Source organism: Silurus aristotelis (genome assembly GCF_946808225.1).
Source record: "Silurus aristotelis genome assembly, chromosome: 13".
Lineage (NCBI taxonomy): Eukaryota > Metazoa > Chordata > Actinopteri > Siluriformes > Siluridae > Silurus > Silurus aristotelis.
The window spans coordinates 9590732-9600731 of record NC_139586.1 but is presented as its reverse complement, the minus strand read 5'-3'; the positions used below and the strand labels follow the sequence as shown (position 1 = coordinate 9600731).

The following is a 10000-nucleotide window of genomic DNA, read 5'->3' as shown; positions in this document are numbered from 1 at the left end:
AAAAAAAATACAATAAAAATGCATACAATCGTGGCGGTCGCTGATGAGTTAAAGGGACTGCAGGGTAAGGTGGCGCTCTCAGCCCCCACCTCTCAAATTCTGTGGGAGTGGGTAGCGCTGCAAAGTGAACATAGCTAGCAGTTTGGTCAGCGTTGCCATGTTTTCAGTGCGTTCTGTACTGTGAAGTTCTGAACCTGCTGGAAGAGGCTGCAGTGCGACCCATCGCAGCCGCGGCTGTGGAGTTCCCGGAGTGTTACTCCGGGAAGCTGCGGCTGTGGAGTATTTCGAATGAAAATTTTTCAACTTGGCATAAGGTCAAACTCTGCTCAATTTTATAGCATCTCCGCTCTCTTATTTCACTTCACCAGTAGTCCCTCGGGCCTTCACCGGTCTCCAGACCTCATTGAAAACGAGTAACGTGTCATGTTGCTTGGGATGAATCGATTAACTGGTCAGTGTAGGTAAAGGAGCTGTACAGTACATAAACCAGTATAGGTTACATCATGATGCATCAGGAGTGCAAGTTATTTAGCTAGGGAAGCATGTAGCTAGTTTCTTTTTCTTTCTATCCATTGGGTTTCTAGCTTGCAGTAGAAGAAATGTTTTCTTGCTCGCTAACTCTGAGCCTTGTATCATGTCTGTACTAGTGCAACATAATAATATGTTGGTACACCACCGGGTTGGATTGCCGTCACCCCTCCGGCTGGGTGGCGTTGTGTCGCGAATTTTTTTCTCCAAATGTTTGTTTTAGCGCTTTCACACCTCTCGATCTGGTTTCCGAATCCCGAGTCACTGGGTGTAATTAAAGAGGACCAGGACCCAAAAATGGTTGAAGAATTAAAACCCTTCATTTAATAAAATCCTAAAAAAAAAATACAAATAAAAAAATCTCTCGCGCGTTGAGGCGATAGAAATGTGTGCCGAATAATTTAGTGTATAAATATTTTCTTCCCCTCCAACAACGTGCCCCGTCTTCTCAGCACTTTAGCTTTGTCTTTCGACTCGTCATCTAAGAAGCTGCACGTCAGCGGAAACGTGTCTCCCACAACCAAGAATACACGCCATGTTTGGTTCGGGTCATGCAGCAGGATCGATTCGTTTGCTGCGATCAAACCAACCCCAGAAGCGCACCAAGACCACATCCCTCTAACCCCCCCACCCCCCCAGGCGTGAACTCGGCGCTTGCACCTGCGCAAACAATCCCCACACCGCCGTTTGATTCCACCAGACTAAACATTGCTTGTCCTTATTGAAGATCGTCTTTCTATATAAGGAACGTCAACGCCCATGAATTAGTCAGTGAGCATCGGCCTGTCATTCATGTGCAGTAAAGTACTGATATTTTGCAGCACTGTAAATGGTGGATTAGGACTTGTGCACTAAACGTTGCATCTGTGACTTTATTTATTTATTTATAACTTATAAAATCATAAATGGCAAAGTACAGGCTTTTCCAGAACCATTAGCATCATTCTCAGTTGAAATAAATGCATACAGTCGATTGAATCCGTTTCTGGATGTTAAAATGTAGATAATCGAACTGTAGCTTTCTGGAATCTTGGTCACTCTTGGTCTTTATATCAACCCAAGCTCTTTTCTTTTTTTTTTTTTCCCCCTTTCAGCCACAAAGCTCTTAAAACAAATAAAATATAGACATTATAGTGACAAAAGTATTGGAACAACTGACTTTTTCAGGAAAAGTTGTAGGAACACAAATATTAAGGATGTCTCTGGGGTAACTAGGAGACCCAAACTTGTTCCAGCCTGACCGTTCTCCTGTACACAAAGCCAGCTCTGTGAAGATCTGCTGTAAAAGGGTTGGAGTGGAAGATATCCCGCTATAGAGCTTCGACCTCAAACCGATTAAACACCTCCGGGACGAATTGGGAACGCTGACTGCTGGCCCAGGCCTCCTCACCCTACAGCAGTACCTGACTTTACTAGGCGATTGAGCGCGAATCTCAACAAACACACTCCAAAATCTCCAAAAGAGCGGAAGTTCTTACAAAAGCAAACGGGGGACCCAAAAGCCCCAATTTCAGCTCGAGGTCCCACAGCGAATCACTTTTAATAACGGTCAAAACCAGTCGAGGTGCAACCCAGGCAGAACGTGTGACCTGTGACCTCATCGTTGCAGTAATTAGGACTGGCAATAGTGCATTTTGCAGTTCTTCAAAACAAAACAAGCCGCCTTTAGTAGATTTGTGATTTTTCCCAAATTCAACCTGAAGTAGATTTAAGCAGATCCCCCCCCCTCCCCCGAAACCCCTAGATAAAAAAAAAAAAAAAGGCACCACCCGTGAACCACACAGAAAACTGTACCTTTTGCTTGTAGCGATTGTAAACCTGATACATTTTCACAACAACATTCCAGATGCTAATGTTCAGATACTCTGAACACAGATACACATTCGCACACCTTCATATTTGGCCCGAACGTCTCGTTACCGGCGGAATTTACGTTTGGGGGGGGAAAAAAACTTGTTTACAGCCCGTTCACAACCAAACCCCTCGTTCTCAGAGCGCACTCATGAATGATTCATCGTGCGAACATCACCGTGCCGTTCTTTAGATCAGACGTTTTGACACTAATGGCCGACTTTCAGCTTTTCCAGACGTTTTTTTTTTTTTTTTTTTTCTTTCTCCTTCAAAGCGGCCGCACCAGAACGTCCTTCCTGATAATTTCCCAGGAACCGCTCCGTTACCTCAGCAATGTTCCTCTGGTTTTTGGCTCGGGCGTCCCGGTTAATTATTGTTTAATTCCATGTATTTGTGCAAGAGACACACAAAGTGGAATAATGCACGCGTAAGCAGAAATTGTTGCACTCACTCTGACTAACCATCGCAAGCGCTCGTGTGTACGGTGTAGTGCGATTGTGCGACGGGCATCACGTGCCTTACGCTGGTCAATGATGGGAAAAGATTTTAGTTTTTAAATGACTTGTTTGATAGTTCAAGAAGTTTCCAAGATTCCAGCGTTCCGCTATTCCACGTTCTCTCGCAAATAGCTTTCGATTCTTATTCCTGTTACGTGCACGTGCGTTAGCGAAGGTGTTGAAGTGAGTCAGAGGTGCTGCCGTGTTGCGTTTTTTCTTTTTGTTAGTGTACTACACGCTAAAGTAAGGGATCGGAGTGTATCCGGAAGTGTGTGTGGATTTAGCAAGCGGGATGAGTCCGGCGGTTTCACAAGCGACGTAGACGGTGTCTAGGTTTACGAAGGACGAACGATCCAACGAGGCCTCCGAACGCTGCGCCTCATCTATTAAAGCTTCTTCTCCACAGAGACCACAGGGGGGTTCAGGGCTCACTTGTGATCTGTGGAAGCAAGCTGTAGGAACTTGTTTGCAAAAACACCAAACTGAAGAAACTCATTTCAGTGTTTTAGACCGTATGTGGCGAAACTGTAAGGAAAACCCTCATTGAAATTTTGACCTATATCTTGTTAGTGGCCGCGGGAAATCCCCCCCCCCCCCCCCGCTTCCTGTATGATCTTTTTCTGTGTAGAACAGGGATTATAGTACATTTGGCGAGCATTTTAACTTTGTTTCGACAGGGTTTGGGAGAAAGTGTGAAGGTGCTGGTGCCTAATCTGGATCTGTTCTGTGCACCACTGAAAAGGTGTTTTTGTGGTTTTTTATTTATTTATTTATTTATTTTTTGGCGGGCACATTCGCTTCACTTCCAGCGACGGCACCATTATTTCAGAACGGCTATTTCTACTTCCTGGCTTCCACTCATTCACGCAGCGGGTTTTACCCACATTGCGATGCAGTCGGATTTGCGTTAAAATCGGCGCAACCATCAGCGTCTTCGATGCCCTTTGATCCGTGCTCGCATACCAATACTCCTAGAAAAGTAGCGTCTGAAACCCCTTCTCACCAAAAAAAAACCCCCCCCCCCCATCTTTCCAAACATCTGATTGGCGTAAACTGTTGGTCAGTTAATTTGGCTCCAGCACCCATTTCTAGCGAGAGATAAATTGTAGGCCAGCGTTGTTAAATGAAAAAAAAAAATATGCAGGAAACAAATGATCATCAAGGCGAGTGTCCTCGCAGCCCACCATCAGCGTGATCGTTCCCAGGCGTCAAATTATCACCTCACCTCATCTGTTTCTTCTCGCAACACACAGTTTCTCTCGCATCGTCCCTTTTTTTTTTGTTTTGTTATTTCCACTTGTGTTGGAAAGAAAAAACAGAACATGGAAAGACGTGGAATTTTTTTTCTTCCCCGCAAAACAGCATGAAGACTAGTCATGATGAACTTTAGGTTTCCGACTGGACCTCGGAGTCCTGGTTTAACCCAAAGTCAGATGAAGAAATTACACAAAACTCGCACACTTCTCACCGATCATCTTCGAATGAACAGTTATTGCGATTTCTTATTGTAAACAAGACAAAAAACATCTGGAAAACCCACCTTTGACCCACCCATGTGGGAGACTTAGACCTAAAACGGTCCGAAAAACCACATCGTTTATATACTTTTTGCTGCTGTTCAAGAAAATGAGCGCCTGACTCCTGACCAATCAGAATTGATACCCTTGATACACAAGCAACAATTGGAGGTTAGAAACGAATATACCAAAAAAACCCCAGATCTTGGTTTGTAGATCGTTCTGTGATGAATCTGTGTGGGGGTGGAGTCCACTGGTAGGATTGACCGTGGCTGCTGCGGCTAAGCACGCTAGGAGAAATCAGAGACGATGATCTGGTTTATGTGGTGTTGGAGAAAAAGATCTTGAGTGGCCTGCTCTACAGCTCTAAACTAGTGAACTCCTTTCGGATGAAGCGGAACGCCGACTGCACCCCCAGGCCTCATCATCCTACATCAGTACCACCATATCAGTACGCCCTCCCCAGAAGAGTGGAGGGTAGTGCACTAATAAATGGTTTTCCAATAAATACTTATCGTATGGTCCATTTGTCCATACCTTGGTATTGATCATTTCTCTCTTAAATCAGTTACAATGGTGTGAAACTGGCGCTCAGCCTGTTCTTACTGCTGTGTGTTGGTAAGATTTGGTTTTTACCGATCATGAAGAAATGCGCTTCTGGTGTTCAGCGTGACGAGTCTTTACCAAACCACGTCTTTTGATCGTTCGTATTTATTTTTTTTTTATAAGACATCCGGAAACCGAGACCTCGTGGAAGAGGACATTGCTGCTTTTATTACACTCGTTTCAAAAGCGCCAGGTCGTCTTCTCAAACAGGCGAGTCGTAATACCCTACGCCTGGCATCTCCTTACTGGTTACAGTGATACGATTTCAGCGGTCATCAATCAGGCATTGTATGTTGAGGTCCCTGGGTATATTTCAACCCTTTTGTTCGCCGCAATAACGCGTAGACCCGTAGGTGTGCTCCGGTTTACTGCAGCTGCAACGTTATCAGCAACGCTAACGAGCAACGTACAAAACCGTAGGCGATTCCTCAGGAACTCGGACTGCTTCATGCTCTGTATATTAGCGTTGTACAAGAAAAACAGTTAAAAGGGCAGAGAAACATTTCGAGGACAAATCCGGATTATTATGAATTTTGTTTATTTAAAAAGATTATTTTTTATTTTTTACTTTCGATGATTTCGATGGTCAGATTTTGTTTTATGATTTTTTTTTTCCGACACGGGCAAAGATTTTTATTTGTCGAACTGCTCAAATAGTTTGAACGTGCCGGCAGGTACTGATGCAGGACAGCAAATCAATGGTTCTAATCAATTAGCTTGAAAAACGTTCGTAAAATCGCAGCTTTGGCCCCAGTATGCAATGAAAAGAGCCATTGTTTTTTCAGATTTCTGGCTATTTTAGCAAAAGTTAAAACCTTATGAGAAAACTTGAGAAGAGAGTTCTGAGCAGGAAATCTCAGTCAGAACGAGAACGCCATTCAAAAGGCTACTAATGTGAAAGAGGTGACAGCAAAGTGGGCGGGGCTTGCAGGAGATGCCGGTAAAACCGTAAGTCATACCAGATTCAAATGATGATTGGTTTGTCTGAGCAGTGAATTAGCATTTAATCGAGGCTGTTTACTGACAAAAGAAATGAATTGTTTGTCAGCATTGAACTGGTTGAAGGTGAACTTCGTAGGTCCTAAACGTGGGATCATGGTCTGGCCTGCAGCAATGGAACATCACGTGTAAATTCTTTTGAAACCACAGGAACAAGAGCTTTTAGTGATTGATGAATTGATGATGCCTTTTCCGAAAGTTAATCCGATGCTCATGTTGCTCAGCGGGTTTTTTTTTTTTTTTTTTATTATAATTTTTTTTGCTTCCCTTTTCTTCTAAACCCTGTGTCCAGTGGAAAAGCTAGTAAGTTACTGGAAATCTGTCTGTCTGTCTGTCTGTCTGTCTGTCTGTCTGTCTATCATAAGTAAGTACACCCCTAATGTCTGCAACCAGTACAGTAGATCTCGAAGGGACAATACTATAGAAGTTAATCTTGAATATATTTTAGAGTGGTCAATGTGCAGGTTGTACAGCAGTACAGATTTCCTGTCCTCTGAAAAGAACTCACTATACAGCCATTATTGTCTAAATAGCTGGCAACAAAAGTGAGTACACCCTAAGATAACAGCTGACCCTAGACAACCTGTCCAAGAGCATGAAATACTGGAACCATGACCCGTCGTCTGTTTAAACTAAGATAAACTTGTTTGGCTCAGATGGTGTCCAGCATGTGTGGTGATGCCCTGGTGAGGAGTACCCAGAACATTGTGTCTTGCCTACAGTCAAGCATGGTGGTGGTAGCATCATGGTCTGCGGCTGCATGAGTGCTCCTGGTACTGGGGAGCTGCGGTTCATTGAGGGGAAACATGGATTCCAAAATGTACTGTAACATTCTGAAGCAGAACATGATGCCCTCCCTTCAGAAACCGGGCAAATGGCAGTTTTACAACTTAATGGTGACCTCAAACACCCCCCCAACATGACAACTGCCTTGCTGAAGGTGAAGGTGATGAAGTGGCCACGTATGCCCCTGAACCCTATTGAGCGCCTCTGGGGCAACCTCAAGCGGAAGGTGGAGAAGCGCCATGTGTCTGACATTCAGCAGCTCTGTGATGTCATTATAGAGGAGTGGAAGAGGATCTCAGCGGCAGCTCTGGTGAATTCCATGCCCAGGAGGATCAAGGCAGTGATGGATAACAATGTAGACACAGTTTTGACATGTTCACTTAGGGTGTACTTACTTTTGTTACCAGCTATTTAGACAATAATGGCTGTATGTTGAGTTATTTTTAGAGGACAGATAATCTGTACTGCTGTATAAGCTGCACATTGACAACTCTAAAATATATCCTCGTTTTATTTCTACAGTATTGTTCATTGAGAAGATACTAAAATGGTTGCTGAAATGTAAGAAGTGTACTCACTTTTATGAGATACTCTGTTTGTCTTTCTTTCCGTCCGTCTGTGTGTGTTCACGGTCGGAATTGAATCGCAGCATCAGAGTCTTGAAATCGTCGATGCTTTGCTCCTCTAGTTCAGTTTTCCGCTCAGGTCCATTTCCTCAAGGACTAACAGAGCTCAGCAGTTCCCCTCCTCCACACCACGAGGCACGTAACCTTCTGTTTCGTGTGCGCGACTTGGAGGTCAAGTTCACAGAGGAGAAACACAGCAGCACTGAGCAGTCATTAAAGAGGGGGTCTGTCTGTCTGTCTGTCTGTCTGTCTGTCTGTCTGTCTGTCTATCTATCTATCTATCGTCTCAGTGGTTTTAGCAGGAGACATTTGCAAAAACAATAGCTGGAGGGTTGGTAATGCATTTTAGACTTCATTTAATAGTGCAGCCATTAGCAGCGTATTGGCTCATCATGAGGTTGAGTGGGCGGCGTGTCTCAAGAACGGCTGAACAGTGGAGGAGAGGAAAAAAAAAAAAAGGAGAGCGACTCGTTCTGACCTTACGGAGGATGCAGGAAAACGCTCAAGGTCTGCCGATCCGCTCAGCGTTTTGAAGATTCGGTTTTAAGCGGCAGTAAGGGTGGACAAATTAGGAAGTTTATTCGCTAGACCATGCAGAAAGTGAAAGCCAAGCACGTTGTTAAGTCTGGCGTCTCTCTACACGTTCTGCTAAAGTGCTTAAAACCATGACGTCGCCACTTCATATCAGCAGGAGTTGAATAAAGTGCTGCCGTACATGCGTGGGAATCGACTCAATTAAACCACGTGTGCTCCATGTGTGTAGTGCAGCGGGTGGTGAAGCTCAGAGAATGGAGGAGTTACGGATTCGAGGCTTGTAGCACCTTCAGGAAGCGTCTCATTGTTAAACATAGCCGAGAAAAAGAAGCATCTTTCCTGGTTGGTGGACTTGTGTGTCCAGCATGCAACATTTTGTGTGCACTGAAATGGGAAAAGTAATTGTTGAATTGGTTCCAGTCAGCAGAGCAGTTCGTATTTTCAGTTGCTGGCAGGAAGTGCGAGCGGCAGGAGCCTCACAGTTTACTCCCGAGCGCTGGAAGCTTGTTAACATGTTCGTTTGCTGCAAGCTAACATTTTTGTTTTTGCGGAGGGGGGGGGGTTAGAAACATGAAGCGAGTGAGGAGACGAGGCGTGAAGTACGCCCGTCAGGTGATGACAAGGTTTTCTAAGTGAGACGAACTCAAGTCCTGCTTCGCACCAGTCGCGGTCGGAAAGCGGCGCGAGCTTCGCTCGATCGCGAGCGCGTGGGTTTCGGCGTTCAGCGACTTTTAGAACAAGCTTTGCCATCGAGTTCTCAGATCTGTCGGAAGGTGTTGATTAATTTTTCTATATCCGCAGTTCGAGCTGCACGGCGAATCGCAGGTTTTCTCCTCGCACGCGTTACAGGGACGTTCTTCAGGACGGAGGCTTTTTCGCAATTTGCAGTTTTCTGTAGCTTCATGGTGACTGAAATTCGTTTAGAACGCTGTAATTGGCCAGTTTTTGTGTTCTCGTATTTTTTAAGTGTTTAAACGAATAATGAAGTGTATAATAGTGGTGGTTTAGTTCGGATATAACTTCTTGATCTTGCACTTCTCCGTGTGTCAAAAAAAAAAGAAGCTGACCAGTGATTAAAAGATTAAAGTATCAGTGCATAATTAAGCTTGAATGATGATTTTTTATTTTTTTTTCAGCCAGTGGTATGGCGTGTGTGGTCTTATGTTTCTTCGGTACTTTAGTTTTAAGTGACCAGTTTCAGTTGTTGCCTGACACGCGAGAAATCCCCGCTTGCTGTGGTTTCATCTTTCCCCGTCTCGTACCCCCTACATGTGTATTGAGACATTAGGAAGAAAACCAAAGGCCAGATGAGAGCAGCAAAGGTGATTGGTGCCTCCTGTTAGTGGCCGTAACAACCGTAGAGTCATGCATACCCACAAAGCCACACAAGTAAATGCTTGCATACGTTGAAACAAGTTTGTAATTGAACTCATGGCCTGGTCTCGTTCTGTTTGTAGAGAATTTGCGTTCCTAGCAGGTTTGCGAACCCTGCGTTCTTTAAAGCAGATGCATCAGGACACGCAGGTCCGGTTTCGGGTTTTGGCACCACTGATTATCTGGACTGAACAAAAGGTCAGCTCAGTGTTCCGATCTTCCCTGCGCTCCTCTCGGTGTCCAGTGTTTCCTGTTAGAATTGAAATATCATGAAGACAAAGAATGTTTCTTTGACCTTTTGCAAAAAAAAAAAAAAAAAAAAAAAACACCCATTGTTCGGAAATCTGTTTCCCGAGAACGGAGCAGCCTGGCTAACGCAGCGAACGTCGCGTCGTCAGCCGCACGTGTTCAGGGAGAGTTCGGAATTAATTTGTGATGAGAATTGGAGATTTCGAGCGACGGCCTCGCGAGCCACCCGATCCGCAGCCGGGGCCTCAGACACTCGCATCAGTAATTTGTTGACATTGTGTGATGCAGCTGCTTTCACCCTGGAGAACATTACGCAGAGAGCTAACTGATTAGCTGTCTACATATATCTCCCAACCCCCCCTCCCCCCCACACACACACATATACACACACACGCACTCTCTCACCCGTGCTTTCTGAATCAGATGTAATGTG

At 44.7% G+C, this 10000-nt stretch overlaps 1 protein-coding gene and 1 long non-coding RNA gene across 7 annotated transcripts in view; one reads left to right on the top strand and one right to left on the bottom strand.

Annotated features, from left to right (window-relative positions):
• LOC310735680 overlaps positions 1-9876 on the bottom strand; it is a 10877-nt gene extending 1001 nt beyond the window's left edge. The window contains exons 1-3 of the long non-coding RNA XR_014536352.1: positions 2318-9876; positions 1195-2146; positions 1-1102 (exon numbers count right to left, since the gene is read on the bottom strand). The exon at positions 1-1102 is cut by the window's left edge and continues 1001 nt beyond it. This is a non-coding gene — a long non-coding RNA (uncharacterized lncRNA). The remainder of the gene's footprint in view (positions 1103-1194; positions 2147-2317) is intronic.
• The window catches only part of tbl1xr1a (TBL1X/Y related 1a), a 52144-nt gene that overhangs the window by 2505 nt on the left and 39639 nt on the right, over positions 1-10000 (top strand). The gene's annotated exons all lie outside the window — the stretch shown is intronic.